The sequence below is a fragment of the Acinonyx jubatus genome, chromosome X (genome assembly GCF_027475565.1).
Source record: "Acinonyx jubatus isolate Ajub_Pintada_27869175 chromosome X, VMU_Ajub_asm_v1.0, whole genome shotgun sequence".
Taxonomy (NCBI): Eukaryota; Metazoa; Chordata; class Mammalia; order Carnivora; family Felidae; genus Acinonyx; species Acinonyx jubatus.
In genome coordinates, this window is record NC_069389.1 from 23499085 (window position 1) to 23514354 (window position 15270).

At 36.6% G+C, this 15270-nt stretch overlaps 1 pseudogene; it reads left to right on the top strand.

The window, feature by feature from the left end:
• Positions 1 to 13836, top strand: part of LOC106986300 (ferritin light chain-like) — a 37477-nt pseudogene extending 23641 nt beyond the window's left edge.
• Positions 13837 to 15270: the final 1434 nt, after the last annotated feature.

A 15270-nucleotide genomic window follows, 5' to 3' on the forward strand; every position in this document is an offset into this window, starting at 1 on the left:
TCAACAGTTCTGGAAATAGATCAAGCTTTCACTAAACATAAGACAAAAGGATGCTGGTCCCTCAAGATAACTTCTCTTTGGGGCGCCTGGGTGGCTCAGTGGTTAAGCATCTAACTCTTGATTTCAGCTCAGGTCATAATCTCGCTGTTTGTGGCATTGAGCCCTGCACTGGGCTCTATGCTGACAGCACAGAGTCTGCTTGGGATTCTCTCTCCCCTTTCTCTCTGCCCCTCCTGTGCTCATGCTCTCTGTGAAAATAAATATTTTTAAAAAGGTTAACTTTTATTAATTTTTCTTACATGTGATGCTACATTTTCAACTAGCTTTTCTTTAAAAAAACTTAATCATAAATGCAACACACATGTAAAAACTGCATGAAAAGTCACAGATCAATTATGTGCCATCGAGCAAGTGCCTATGAAACCACTCTCCAGTCCAAATTTAGAACAGTATTGCTACCCAGATGCTTCCTCTTGGGCCACATGTTACTCTACCTTGCTCACAGGTAACCGCCCTCCTGATTTTCATAACAATTACATTCATATTTTTCTTTACACTTTATCAAATCTAAATGCATCCCTACATTTTCCTGTACTTCAAAATTTATATTCATGTAATTATATATCATGTATTTCTGGATCTGCCTTCTTTAATTCAATATTATATTTGTGTTCCATCTATGTTTCATGTGTCTACAACTCACCTTTTCATTACTTCATAGTATTCCATTGAATAAACATGCAGAAACTCAGGTTGCATCCATTCTACTATGGATGACTGTATCCATTTACTGATACGATGAATAATGTGTATGAACATTCATGTTCATGTGTAATGGTAGTCATGTGTGTACATTTTTGTGAGGTGTGTTTCTAGAGTAGAACTACTGAGTAATAAAGATAAAATATTTCTCCCAGTCACAAAGACCAAAAATGAGAATTCTGTTTTTTCTGTCACTTTGCTAAGATATTACACTATAATTTTAATATTAGTTATTCCTGGAGTACATCAGCATTTCATATGTAAATTTGAATTTCCCTGATGACTGAGGAGTTTGAATCCCGGGCTAAATGTTTATTGGCCAACTGGATATCATCTTTCAAACGCATTTTTAAAAACCTATTCTCTAATTAAAATGATTTTCTAATTGTTTACTGCTGTCCAAAGGGGGAATCAAAGACCCCAAAATTCATGCCTGTTGGTCTCTGTCCTTCACTTCAATCAGATATCTTTGGCCTTCAAGAAGGTATGTTCAATAATTTTGCCCTGTATGTTAAGTTAGGTAAAGTTTATTTTTTAAAGTTTATTTGTTTTGAGAGAGAGAGAGACAGAGAGGCAGTGTGTGCTGGGGGGGAGGAGAGGGGCAGATAGAGAAGGAGAGAGAGAATCCCAAGCAGGCTCAGTGTTGTCAGGGCAGAGCCTGACCAAGGGCTTGATTCCAAAAACCGTTAAGCACAAATTAATTTTAATTACCTACTCCACCGTTTCTAGAAGACTGTTACCTCATGTGTTACATAGCAATATCAATATAAAGAACTTGTAGGATCATACATCATTTTCCATCTTGTACCATACTAAATCTACTTTATTTAAGGCCATCCTGTTTTCCCCAGTTTGAAGCTCCTATATTTCTGTACTCAGTACCATGGAGCTTCCCAGCTGCTGATTTTTCATTCAATACGTGACATCTACTAAAGCCAACCAAAAGGAGAAAAGAAGCTCAAAGTAGAAAGGTTACTAGAATCAAGCTTCTATCAATATTTCTGTTCTCTGGGCCAGTTGTTTTCCCTTCTCTATGCCTGATTCTTGTCAGATTTTATTTGTCAAATAAACTCACCCTACTTGGCTTTAAATTGGGCCCCCTCAACACAGATCTTCAATTTTTTCCTTCCCTCAATTATCCACAAACATCTTGGAACCATCTTGCTTCTCAAACATTCCAGATATTTTTGTCTTCTAGCCCCTCTAGGACACTGCCTTCAGTTCTACTGGTCCATGAAACCAGCTCATTCACTTCACTCTTGACATGCCCATGTTCTGACACGACACAGACACTTACGGTGTTTACATCCCTTAGTCTGACATTTTTGTGGTAATATATTGTCCTAGTTCCATCTTGCATTTCAGAGTTCTTTTTACTCCTTCAATTGTGTTTCTTTCTTTTCTCATACCTTAAATGTACATTTCTCAACATACCAACTCCTTTGAATAGCAACAAGGCCAGAATTCTGTCAATTATTTTTCTACTACCTAAACCTGCATTCAAAGTTCAGATTTCTACCAAAATTACAGCTAATTCTAATTTCCAGTGGGTCACAAAACCCAAAACTGTTACATCACTTACATTTCTCAATTCAGTATTTTAATGCCATCATTCTTCTTTCTCATTGTCCCTCAAGACTGTAATCTGAAAATCTTAATGCTATTTTTTTAACATCCATTTTTTTTTTTTTTTACTTTCCACACACACTACATGAAGTAGAGTGTGTGAGCTAGAGTTTTTATTCAATGGTCCATGGAGTTATGGGGAAATGACAATCTCTGAATCCACAGGAAGAATGCATTATTTTGTATATATCTATGTGAATTTATAAAGAAATACCATTAGTTCTTATTAGTTTATTAAAGGATTAAGAACCAATGTTTCAGATTCTCATCACCTTATACTAGGATTATTGTAGTAACCTTTGGCTTAATAGGCTTATTCTCTAAATTTGGCTGATCCAAGTGATAAATCTTTAAAGAAATATTTTCATACATCCAATATTAATTCATTCATTTAATAAATATATAGTGAGTATCTCCTATGTACCAAATACCATTTAAGGTTCTGGGTCACAGTGATGAACAAGATAGAAACAAAATTCTTCTCACAGAGCTCACATTTTAGTGAATAAAGAAAAATCCAATATATTAATAAACAAAGAATTAAGAAAATATCCATTAGCCTTATTTGCTGTCCATGTAATTAAACAGGAAGATTTCACAGTTACTGGGTAGCTATGTCCGAAGAGATGGTCATGAAAAGCTCTTCTAAGAACCTGACAGCTCTAAATGAGAAGAAGCAAGCCATGTACAACCAAGGAAAAGCACCCCAGAGGTGTGCGTTAACATAAAAGCTGAAAGGTGGTAACGAACCTGGGATTTTTGTAGGAACAAAAGAAGAGGCCAGTTTTGCTAATGCACAGTGAGCAAGAAGGCAAAGTGGGGATGAGGTCAAAGGGATAGGTAGGAGCAGATAATTTAGGATGGTGGAAATGAAAACCGAGTTTGGATTAAGGGTAAGCATGATGAAAATTTAAGTAGAAGACATGGAATCTGGTTTATTTTCTGTAAAGAAAAAAAGGATCTTGACAAAAGTAGAAGAGAGGCAAGCAAAGCCGCTAAGTTGATCATGGAGGTCAAGGTGCTGGTCTCTGCAAAACCTACACTATTTTCCTCTTGGGTCCCTCTGTGTAGTCATGGTGATGTTACCCATGCTTCATGTGTCTCCCCTCGCTTTTGCATACATAACCTCCTCTCCTGTCACCACAGCGCCACAGTATTAAACCCATTACACAAACAGTATTAAGAAAAGAAAAACAGGGGTGCCTGGGTGGCTCTGTCGGTTGAGCTCCCGACTTCGGCTCAGGTCATGATCTCACAATTCGTGGGTTCGAGCCCCGCATCAGGCTTTGTGCTGACTGCTTGCTCAGAGCCTGCAACCTACTTCAGATTCTGTGTCTCCTTCTCTCTCTGCCCCTCCCCCGCTCATGCTTTGTCTCACTGTTTCTCAAAAATAAATAAATGTAAAAAAAATTAAAAAAAAAGAAAAACACCAGAATGGTTGAGACTTACGTTGAAACGATCAAGTAGCCAAGTGAATTGGCTATTATTTACATGATGTGTTCTTTAAATTATGTCATAGCTTTAAGTACATTACAGAAAGAGTCTGGCCTCTGTATTATTCATACTAATCCATGTATTCGGCACTATGGTAAAATATAAAGTTCAGATTTTTGAAGTAACCTATAAAAATAACAGTCAAAATACTGTTTTATCCTAAAAATGCTGATTACATTATAAAAAAGAAATATTTTCAAATCAGTATTAATCAATGTCATTTTTAAAAGCAATCGTACATCATGAGTCATGATTCTAATTGTATGGAAACGGCCATTGGCTCATCAACAAGCAGGAATAAAGTAAAATGTTTTGAGCATCAAACTGATCTGTGCTAACTACTTTGTATCACTTCTACTCTCCCTCCTCAAATACCATTCTCTTCTTCATGTTTCTTTAGATACCATCTTAGCCCCTTTTATTTCAAACATCAGTGCCCAATCTTGTCTCTAAACATATTTTTAAAACCATGTTAGCTATCAGCCAAGTTTAAATACTGTTTGTCAGAAAGTGATACAAAACTACTGGGGAAAATAACCACCATCGAACTCTTCTAGTATGTGCATTCTTAGCAGAGGGTCATTATGACATTTGTCATTGGAGAAATGCAAGTTCAACAAATGCGTTTGTTTTTCTTCTAATTTCTAGTTAATCTTTTTACAAAGAAAAAACTTGTTAAAATCCCTTGGCCAAACTGGGGCACCAGGAGGGCTCAGTTGGTTAAGTGTGTGACTCTCTATCTGGGCTCAGATCATGACCTCACGGTTCGTGAGTTCGAGCCCCACATTGGCTCCACTGCTTGGGATTCTCTTTCCCTCTCTCTGCTCCTCCCCTGCATGCATGCTCTCGCATGTGTTCTCTCTGTGTCTCTATCTCGCATAAAACAAACAAACAAACAAACAAACAAACAAACAAAAAGGTCTTGGCAAACCTAAGGCTTAGAATGTCCTTAAGGCATGCATCAGGCTGAAAAGTTAGTTTTATGTAGGTAATATTTGCACATTATCTTGAACATATAGAGGGAAGATACTAGAATAAGTGAAAATTCCATCAAATTAACATCAAACCTGAACATTCCTGACTCCTACATGCAAACCAACTATCTCAGATAAAATTCAAACTGGGGCACAGTTATACTGAACTTGTGATTATCAGAAATAACCGAGTTCTACCAGTAAAACATCATTTCTCACCTCATTCACTTTCCAACTTCTTGAAAGTTAATTACATGTAATACAACAATCCCACTTCAGGTTATTTATCCAAAATAATTGAAGCCTGTATCTCCACAAGATGTTAGCACTCCCACATTCATTGTCATACTACTCTTAATAGCCAACTTGCGGAAACAGATGAATAGATTTTGTTTTTAAGTGTGGTATATACATACAATGTAATATTATTTGGCTTTAACAAGGAAGAAATTCTGACACATGTTACAATATGAATGAAACTTGGGGGCAATATGCTAAGTAAAGTAAGATCTAGAAGGACAAATGCTGCATGATTCCACTTATAGGAGGTAATGAAAATAGTCAAATTCACAGAATCAAAGAGTATAATGGAGGTTTCCAGTGGCTGGGAGGAGGGAAGAATGGGGAGTTTGTAATCAATGGGTATCAAGTTTCAGTTTAAGCAAGACGAATAAGCTCTAGTGATCTACGGTACAACATCGTGCCTATAGTCAAAAATACAGCATTGAACACTTAAAAATTTGCTCATCTCACATTGTGTGATTTTTGCAGTAAAATAAAAATAATTATCCCCGTATAAAAATTGACCATTGTCATAACAGTTATTCCTATGGTACATTGGTTTTAATTCTAATTCTATTGTTTACTTATTTCATTATAGTTACTAGTTCATATGCCTGTTTTTCCATTCAGATGAAAAATTTTGGCCATTACATTTTATCTCAATCGTCACAACATCCTACTCAGAAACAACTGTGATCCCATGCTATATATTAAGAAAGCAAGGCTACTTCATCTAGCTGTCAAGAACAAACAGGAATATAAATCTATTCTCTCAAACTCCAAAGCCATTTTGTATTCACTCTTCTATACCTAGTAGTCCTTGTGGTAAGAACTCTTACCCAGACGGAAGGAGGGACTTACATTTGCTTTCAAAGTCCCTTAACACCCTCAACCTGTGGGTCTGGAGGTCATCATTTAGGTGTTATCCTAAGTTTCAGAGATAAATCAATCCTGCAGTGTTTTATACGAGATGCAGGGGGAAAGTTAGAAAACTGTATTATGCAACCTACAGAAACTAGGCTTCATCATCTCTTCAATTATCATCAATTGAAAAAGTTGCTTTAAACTACTTTTCAAGATGTACTTGTGATGAGTGTATGACAAATGAATTACAAACAGAAAGCCACCAGGGCAAGTGGGTGTCTCAGTCTGTTCAGCCACCGACCTCGGCTCAGGTCAGGATCTCGCAGTTCCTGAGTTCGAGCCCCACATCGGGTTCCGTGCTGACAGCTCAGAGCCTGGAACCTGCTTCAGATTCTGTGTCTCCCTCTCTCTGCCCCTTTCCAGCTCATGCTCTGTCTCTCTCTGTCTCTCAAAGATGAATAAACGTTAAAACAACAACAAAATCAACAACAGAAAGGCACCTTCCTGAATAAAGAAATTAAAATTGAACACCAAAAAAACTCAATTATGTCAAATGATAGGAACATTTCTTTAAAAATCATATGTTACACGAAATACAGAGTTTGGCTTTTAGAGCACCTTCTTTATGATCTTTATAAAGATTAACTGTCAAGATACTATTTTTGCCTTAAAAATACCAGTACCTGTGCATATACAAATGTAAACCAGAAAAGATTCCTAGACAATATTAATCAATGTCATTTGTTAAAAAAAAACAATTGGTGCACATCATGAGTCATGAATGTAAATTATGCAAACTGCCTTTGGCTAATAAACAAGGAGAATTAAAATAAAAATGTACTAAATGTCAACTGGATCAATGATAACTAATTTGTATAGATTTAAATTATATCTATCTACCTCAGGCAATCACCAATTTCTTTATTAACTGTGTTGGAACATTTTTGAGCAATTAGAACTCAATTGCTATCAAATAGCTAAGATTTTAAAATGGCATTTAAAAATTACATGCTTGAACATTGAGAAGAAATTAAAATCCTGTTTATTTCTGATTGCTTATTATACAGGTCAATGAACATTTTCTGAGTTCAATTTCAATAATTTCCTGTGGTATTTTCTAACATTCTTGAAATTTCTAGGTTTTAAGAATGAGGGTTAAAATAAACCGCACCTTTGCTGCAAAACCATATTAACAGGATTAATTCCTATCAAATAAAACACTGACTAGCTTAAGTATATTGTCTTTACTTGAAAACTCCAGAGATCAAATTAAAGAATCCATTTGATGGAGAAATGTCCAGGTTAATTTTCTTTCTCTAAATTTCTGGAAAAAACCCACGAGAGCATGTTCTATGTCATGCACAAGGGAAGAGATCTTCTAAGACCATCAATGTTCTCTGCTGCAATCAAGATCATTTCAAAAAAAAAAAAAAATCAGTTACATCTATACCACCCAAATCCAAGTAGATATCAGGACATAAGTGGTTTGAAAGTTTTAGGCTCTAATTTCCTATGAAAAATTTCTCTTCTTTCCCATAAGATTCTCTTTCAGGGACAGTATTTTTATGCCTCAATTCGAGAGGATGGTTCCTGAGATACACTCTTATTCCTTGTAAATCATGAAGAGATAGAGGCCAGCATCTGAAACCTGACCCATGACAGTGTCTCAGGTATCTGTGGTGAGGGCTGACCATAAAATTGTCTTTCTATTGCAAAGAAATGATCAGTGAAAATATAACTTTAAAACCAATGCTGTTTAGATTTTCACCTCTTGAAATCGAAAACTAGGTAAAAGATACCAATTCTCCCTTAGAAAACAACTTAACAAAGGTTTTAAATAGCTCTCAACATCAAGGAGACAATATGATAGTGAAGAATATACAGATGTGAAAACCCAGAAGAGTTAACGGAGCTTTCAAAGCTCCATTGTCTCATCTAGAATAAATATCTGAAAAATTAAGCTGCAATTTTGTTAACATCACAGGGCAAAAGGAAAAGCCCAGGGCCTTCCTAATGTAGGACTCTGACAATCCACTCATTGAGAATAAATGTATACATATGTATGTTTAGGTATGCTTATGTAAAAGCAAAATGAATGACAACAATATTACAAGGAACAGGAGGAGAAAATTTGGATCATTTTCTTACAGTAACACACTCACACACCCCTGAAGGTGTCTACTGTTACTTCAAAGTAGTCTAGTTATAAATGTATACTGCAAGCTCTAGACTAACAACTTTAAAAAGCCAAAAAAGTATAATTGATATGATATGCTAAGAGAGGAAAGAAAAGGGACTTATATAATATTCTTAATAACACTAAACAAGGCAGAAGGGTGGAAGACAAAACTAGGAACAACAAAGGAAACAAATAGCAAACAGTAACAAATAGATACTAATCCAACTATATGAATAAATACTTTGAATGTCAATGGTCCAAATGCATCAATTAAGACACAATGCCAGAGAGGATTAAAAAAAACAACACTTTATATTGTGTACCAGAAATCCACTTTAAATATAAACATAAATATAGTGTAAAAGTAAGTGGATGGAGAAAAATTTATCAGGCTAACACTATTGCAATGAAAGGAGAAGTAGATATATTAATTTCAGACATAACATACTTCAGAGCAAGAAAAGTTATCACCCATTATGAGGGACATTACATAATGATGGGGTCAATTCTCTAATAAGAGGTAACAATCTTAAAATGTATGCAATTAACAACAGAACATGAAACAAAACCTGATAGAACTGCAAGAATTAACACACAAATCCACTATTAGAGTTGAAGATTTTAACAGCCATTTCTAAAAAAATGGACAGATTCAGCAGGCAAAAGTCTAAGATATATTTGAACTCAATAACAAAACCAATCAACAGAATGTGGTAGATACCTATACATTACTTAGTCCAACAACAGAATACAAATTCTTCTAAAGTTCACATAGCACATTCACCAAGACAGACCACATTCTGGACCATTAAACCCAACAACTGTATAAGAATGGAAATCATACAATCTCAATCCATAGATCACAAGAGAATTAAACTAGAACAGCAGAAAGGTAGCTGCAAAATCCAACATCACTGGAGCTTAAACAACATTTCTAAATAACATATGGGACAAAGAAATCTCAAAAGAAATTTTACAATATTTCAAACTAAAGGAAAAGGAGAAACAACTTACCAAAATTTGTAGGATGCGGTGAAAGCAGTGATTAGAGGGAAATTTATAGCATGGATTGCATAGGTTAGATGAGAATAAAGATCTAAAATCAATCATCTAAGCTTCCCTTTAAGAAACTAGAAAATGAAGAGCAAATGAGACACCAGTAAGCAGAAGAAAATCAGTAATAAGAGGGGAGCTTAGATGTTGCATAGTAAGAGGACCCTAGCCTCTTCTTGCCCCTTGAACACAAGATAAATATCAAATCATTCTCAATACCCCAGAAATTAACCTGAAGACTGACAGAACAGACTCCACAACTAAAGGGAGACAAGAAGCCATATTGAAGAAGGTAGGAAGTACAGAGATGTGGTTTGGGAGAGAAATGGATTACTAGTGCTAAGAAGGAGAGGGAGCCCCGGTGGCAAAGAAGGGAGGGGGGAGATGAAGAGAGGGGAACTAATTGGGGGGAATGCAAACTGGGGCAGCCACTCTGGAAAATATTATGGATGTTCCTCAGAAAGTTAGAAATAAAACTACCCTATGACCCAGTAATTGTACTACTAGGTATTTACCCCCAAAATACAAAAATACTAATTCAAAGGGATACATGCACTCTGATGTTCATAGCAGCATTATAAACTGTAGCCAAATAATAGAAAGAACCCAAAAGTCCATCAACTGATGAAGGATACAGAAATTGTGATACATATACAATGGAATATTACTCAGCTGTAAAAAGAATGAAATCTTGCCATTTCTAACAACAAGGATGGAACTAGAGCGTATTATGGTAAGCAAAATAAGTTAAAATGATAAAGATAAATACCATATGAGTTCACTCATATGTGGAATTTAAGAGGCAAAACAATCACAAGGGGAAACAGAGCGGAAAGCCAAGAAATAGACTCTTAATTTTAGAGAACTGATGGTTACCAGAAGGGAGGTGGGTGAGGGGATGGGTGAAATAGGTGATGGGGGCTAAGGAGTGTACTTGTGATGAACACGGGGTGTTGTATGGAAGTGTTGAATCACTAAATTGTACATTTGAAAGTACTATCACACTGTATGTTAACTGGATTTAAAGGAAGAGCAGTAAAAAGAATCAGAGAAGAAACCAATCAAATTAAACAAAAGAATCCAATAGAGGCAAATAATAAAACCAAAAGCTTGTTCTTTGAAAAGTATGTAAAATTGATATACCTATGCCATGCTAATAATAAAAGGGGGGGAACACAAATTAATAATATGAGGCATGAAATACAGACCTCACCAGAGATTTCATGGACACTAAAAAGATAATCAAGAAATAACGGAGCATCTGGGTGCCTCAGTTTGTTCAGTGTCCGACTTTGGCTCAGGTCATGATCTCGCGGTCTGTGAGTTTGAGCCCCACTTTGGACTCTGCTGCCAGTTCAGAGCCTGGAGCCTGCTTTGAATTCTGTCTCCCTCTCTCTCTGCCCCTACCCTGCTCATGCTCGCTCTCATGAATGAATAAATGTTAAAAAAAAATTTAAAGAAATACTATCAAGTAGTCTATACCCTCAAATTTGATTATCTAAATGAAATTGATCACTTCTTCGAAACAAACAATATTCCAAAATTCACTTAAGACATAGAATTGAAGTTATTTTATTCACACAAGAGGGAAAAGACAATCTGAACAGGACCACATTTGTTAAGTGAATTGGATCAAAAACATAATGCATCAAGCCTAGATGGGTTCACTGGTGATATCTATGAAATATTTAAGGATGAAGTTATATCTATTCTCTACAGTCTTCTCCAGAAGATACTGGCAGAGGAAATATTTCCTAATTCTTTGTATGAGGCAATACATCAACAAATGATGTTGGATATCCACATGCAGAAAAAAAAAAAAAAGAATCTAAACAAAGACCTCAGATAGTTTGCAAAAATTAAGTGAAAATTGATTATATCCCTAAACATAAAATGCAAAATTCCTAAAAGAAAACATAGGAGAAAACCTAGACAGCACTAAGTGTGGTGAGGATTTTTATCACCAAAGCTATGATCCATGAAAGAATGAATTAGTAAACTAGACTTCATTAAACTTACAAAGTTCTGCTCTGCAAAAGACAATGTCAAGAGAATGAGAAGACAATCCAGACTGAGAAAAATATTTGCAAAAAACACTTTTGATATATGGCATTTATCCAAAATATAGAAAGAACTTTCAAAACTCAACACTAAGAAAACCCATATTAAAAATGGGCCAAAGATCTTAACAGACACCTCAGTGAAGAAGGTATACAGATGGCAAATAAGCATATGAAGACATGCTCCACATCACACATTATCTGGGAAATGCAAATTAAAACAAGATACCACAAAACACCTGTTAGAATGGCCGAAATCCAGATCACCGACAATACCCAACTCTGGTGAGGATGTGGACCAACAGCTCATGCAGTGCTGGTGGGAATGCAAAATTATATGGCTGCTATGAAAGATTGTTTTACAGTTTCTTTAAAATTAAACATACTTTTTACATGCAATCAGTAATCATGCTCCTTGGTATTTACCCAAATGATTTGAAAACTCATGCTCATATCAAAACCTGCACATGGATGTTTACAGAGGGTTTTTATGGCAATTAAAGTATTCTGTAGAATACCAGGATGGTGGATAGTGTTATTATATATTTGTTAAAATTCTTAGAGTGTACAATACCAAGAATGAACCCTGATGTAAAATGGGGACTTCAGGGTGATAATGCTGTAGCAGGGTAGGTTCACCTACTGTAACAAATGAGATGATGATACGGGGTGTGGGGCAGATGTGCATCTTTGGGAATAGAGAGTATATGGGAATTCTCTGCACTTTTTGCTCAATTTTGCTGGGAACCTAAAACTTTTCTAAAAAATAAAGTTTATTAATGAAAAATATTATTTGATCAAAAAGAATATATGAGAATAAATATTTTTAAGGCTGACTTTTTTTCTGTGGGGAGGAGTATGGATATAGCCAGATAGCAAGTGACTCCCCAAAATCAATCAATAAAATGCATTCACATAAAAAATTGCCCATAGGAATTTATTTTTTGTAGACATAGTCAAGAAATATGCTATATTTTGTTAAATTTACTTATTCTTTTTGTATTGTAGTCTTTAGAAACAAGGATGACAAATAGCTTCTTATAAAAATCAATGTCTAGATCATACACATATACAGGAAAGCATCACATAAGTGAGAATAATCTGAATTAATAAGTCAACAGCACAAACCAAACCACAGAAATTTGAGCTACTGAAATTAATTGGAACTCCATTTTTACAGTAGAAATGAAATCCAAGATGCAAAATATGGACAGGGAATTCTAAAAAGTGTTGGAGTAATTTTGGAAAAGAACTAAGTAGATATTACAAAAACATTAAATGTCAGGAATGAAATAAAAACTCAATGTATACTTTTAATGGTAGATAAATACAACTTAAGACAGAATTAATTACTAGAAAAAATATCCATAATTCATCCAAAAATAGAAAAAAAAGGAAGGAAAATATAGAAGAGGCACAGAGTTACATTGACAAGGCCTACCTTACATTTAGTTGATGTCCCAGAATGAGAGGAGAGAAAAAAAATGGAGAAGAGAAACTTTTGGGACATAATGGCAAATAGCCAAACCTTATGCAAGACCCTAATCCACAGTGAAATATGTATCCTCCAGTGGGGAGATAAGTTAAATGGGTGATGGGTGTGAAAGAGAGCACTTGTGATGAACACTGGGAATTGTATATAGGTGAGGAATCACCGAATCTTACACCTGACACTAATGTTACACTATATGTTAACTGATATTTAAATAAAAATTTGAAGAAAAAAAATTCACATCCACAAATATTCACAGAAACACTGTAACACACTCAAACAGAAAACACCACAAATGTCCATCAAAAGTAGAATGCATAGGCAGTGCACCCAGCCGTCCCCTGGATCTGTGTCTTGCTTCAGCAGGATGGAAGAGACTCGGGGAAGCCCCTTCTACCAGTCTCTGATCACACTCCAAAACTTTTTCCAGGTGCAACCTTCAAAGCCATCTTTGCTGCCACCCTCTGACTCCAGGATCAGCCAACACCCAATTTTGAGCTTAGCTCCTCAATAATGATGAACCACGAGCTCCCTCACTCATATTATTCCATGAAAGTTGGAGGTCACCCACAACTGCCTAGTCAACATGCAACTGCAGTCTTCCTACACTTACCTTTCTTTGGGCTTGTATTTCGACAGGGACAATGTGGCTCTGGAGGCCGTGGGCCACTTCTTTCACAAGTTGGCTATGCAGAAGCAGGAGGGCACAGAGCATCTCCCGAAGATGCAAAACCAGCCTGGCAGCGTCCTCTTCCAGGATGTGCATAAGCCTTCCCAAGAGAAGTAGGTAAAACCCTGGAGGCTGTGGAAATCATCCTAGTTCTGGAGAATAACCTGAACCAGGCCCTTTTGGATCTGTATGCTTTGGTTCTCTCTACCGAGACCCCTATCTTTGTGACTTCCTGCCCACTTCCTAGATGAGGAGGTGAAAAGCACGAAGAAGATGGCGACCACCTGGCTCACTTCTGCAGGCTGGCTGGCCTCCAGGCTGGGCTGGGTGACTATCAGAAAGGCTCATCCGCTGGGTGTCGGGGTGGCTCAGTTAGTTAAGCCCCTGACTCACGGTTTCAGCTCAGGTCATCATCTCACGGTTTCATGAGTTTGGACCCTGTGCTGACAGCATGGAGCCTACTTCATATTCTCTCTCTCTTCTCTCTCTGCCCCTACCCCCACTTGTACTATATCTGTATCTCTCAACATAAATAAATAAACTTTAAAAAATAAAGAAAGGCTCATCCTCAAGCACAACTATGGGCCTCTGAAGCCCAGCAGCCTTTTAAGGGACGCTCTGGCATCACCCTGGTGCCAAGGCTTGTGCCTGAGCCTCTCCCAGCAGCCACCAGGTAGCTTTGTAACCACCCTGGAGCCCTTTCCCAAGCTGTGGACCAAACAGAAAGTAAGATCTTTTTTTAGAAAAAAAAACTAGAATGCTTAAATAAATTGTGCATAAGTAAATTGTAGCATATGCATTCAGTGAATACTACAAAACAATAAAGACAGATTTCTACTTTAAGCCTCAACAATTAAGGATCTTATAAACACAAGGATAAATGTTAGAAATGAGACCTGCAAATCATACAAAATGATGAGACAAAAAATAAAAAAAACACGAACATTTTGGGGTGCCTGGGTGGCTCAGTCCTCTGAACATCTGACTCTTGATTTCAGCTTAGGTCATGGTGTCACAGTCATGGGATTGGTCCCTGCAGTGGGCTACATGCTGGGTATAGAGCCTGCCTGAGATTCTATCTCCCTCTACCATTCATTGTCTGTCTGTCTGTCTGTCTCTCTCTCTCTCTCTCTCTCTCTCTCACACACACACACACACACACACACACAAGAAAATAGAAAAACAAACACAATTTAGTTTCATACATGGCATGAAATCACTAAGTAGGTGTTTTAGCCAGCAGGGGGTTTCACATCCTCTCAGTGCATCCCTTTGGCCCCTTCCATGGCCATGTCTCCTCAGACCTCTTCTGCCAGCCCCTTACACTTACAAGGATGAAATCACTGGGTTCTACTCCTGAAGCCAAGACTAGACTGTGTGTTAACTTGCAAATTAAAAAAAAAATTATTTGCCATAAATAAATAACAATGTTTAAAAAAAGGATCAAATCTGATTACATTGGGTCCACCTGGACAATGCAAGAGAATGTGTTTAAGATAACCTGTAACTTTTATTCCCCTTTACCACGTATCATAACATATTCATAGTCTGACGCTGGGGGATTAGGAAGTAGGGGTCTCTGGGATGGTGGTTATTCTGACTACCGATTGTATTATTTATTTAAGTTTTGAAACACATTTTTACGTTATCAGGTTTCTTTTAAGCTCACCTAAAGCCACAACTTGAAGTTCATATTCAAAATTGATGTAAAGTGCAATGCCAAATTTCATTACTACTCAACCAGTGGGGCTTTACACATTTACTTTGACAATATGGTAAGTACATTTAGTAATTTTCTTTTCCAGCTTCAAGTC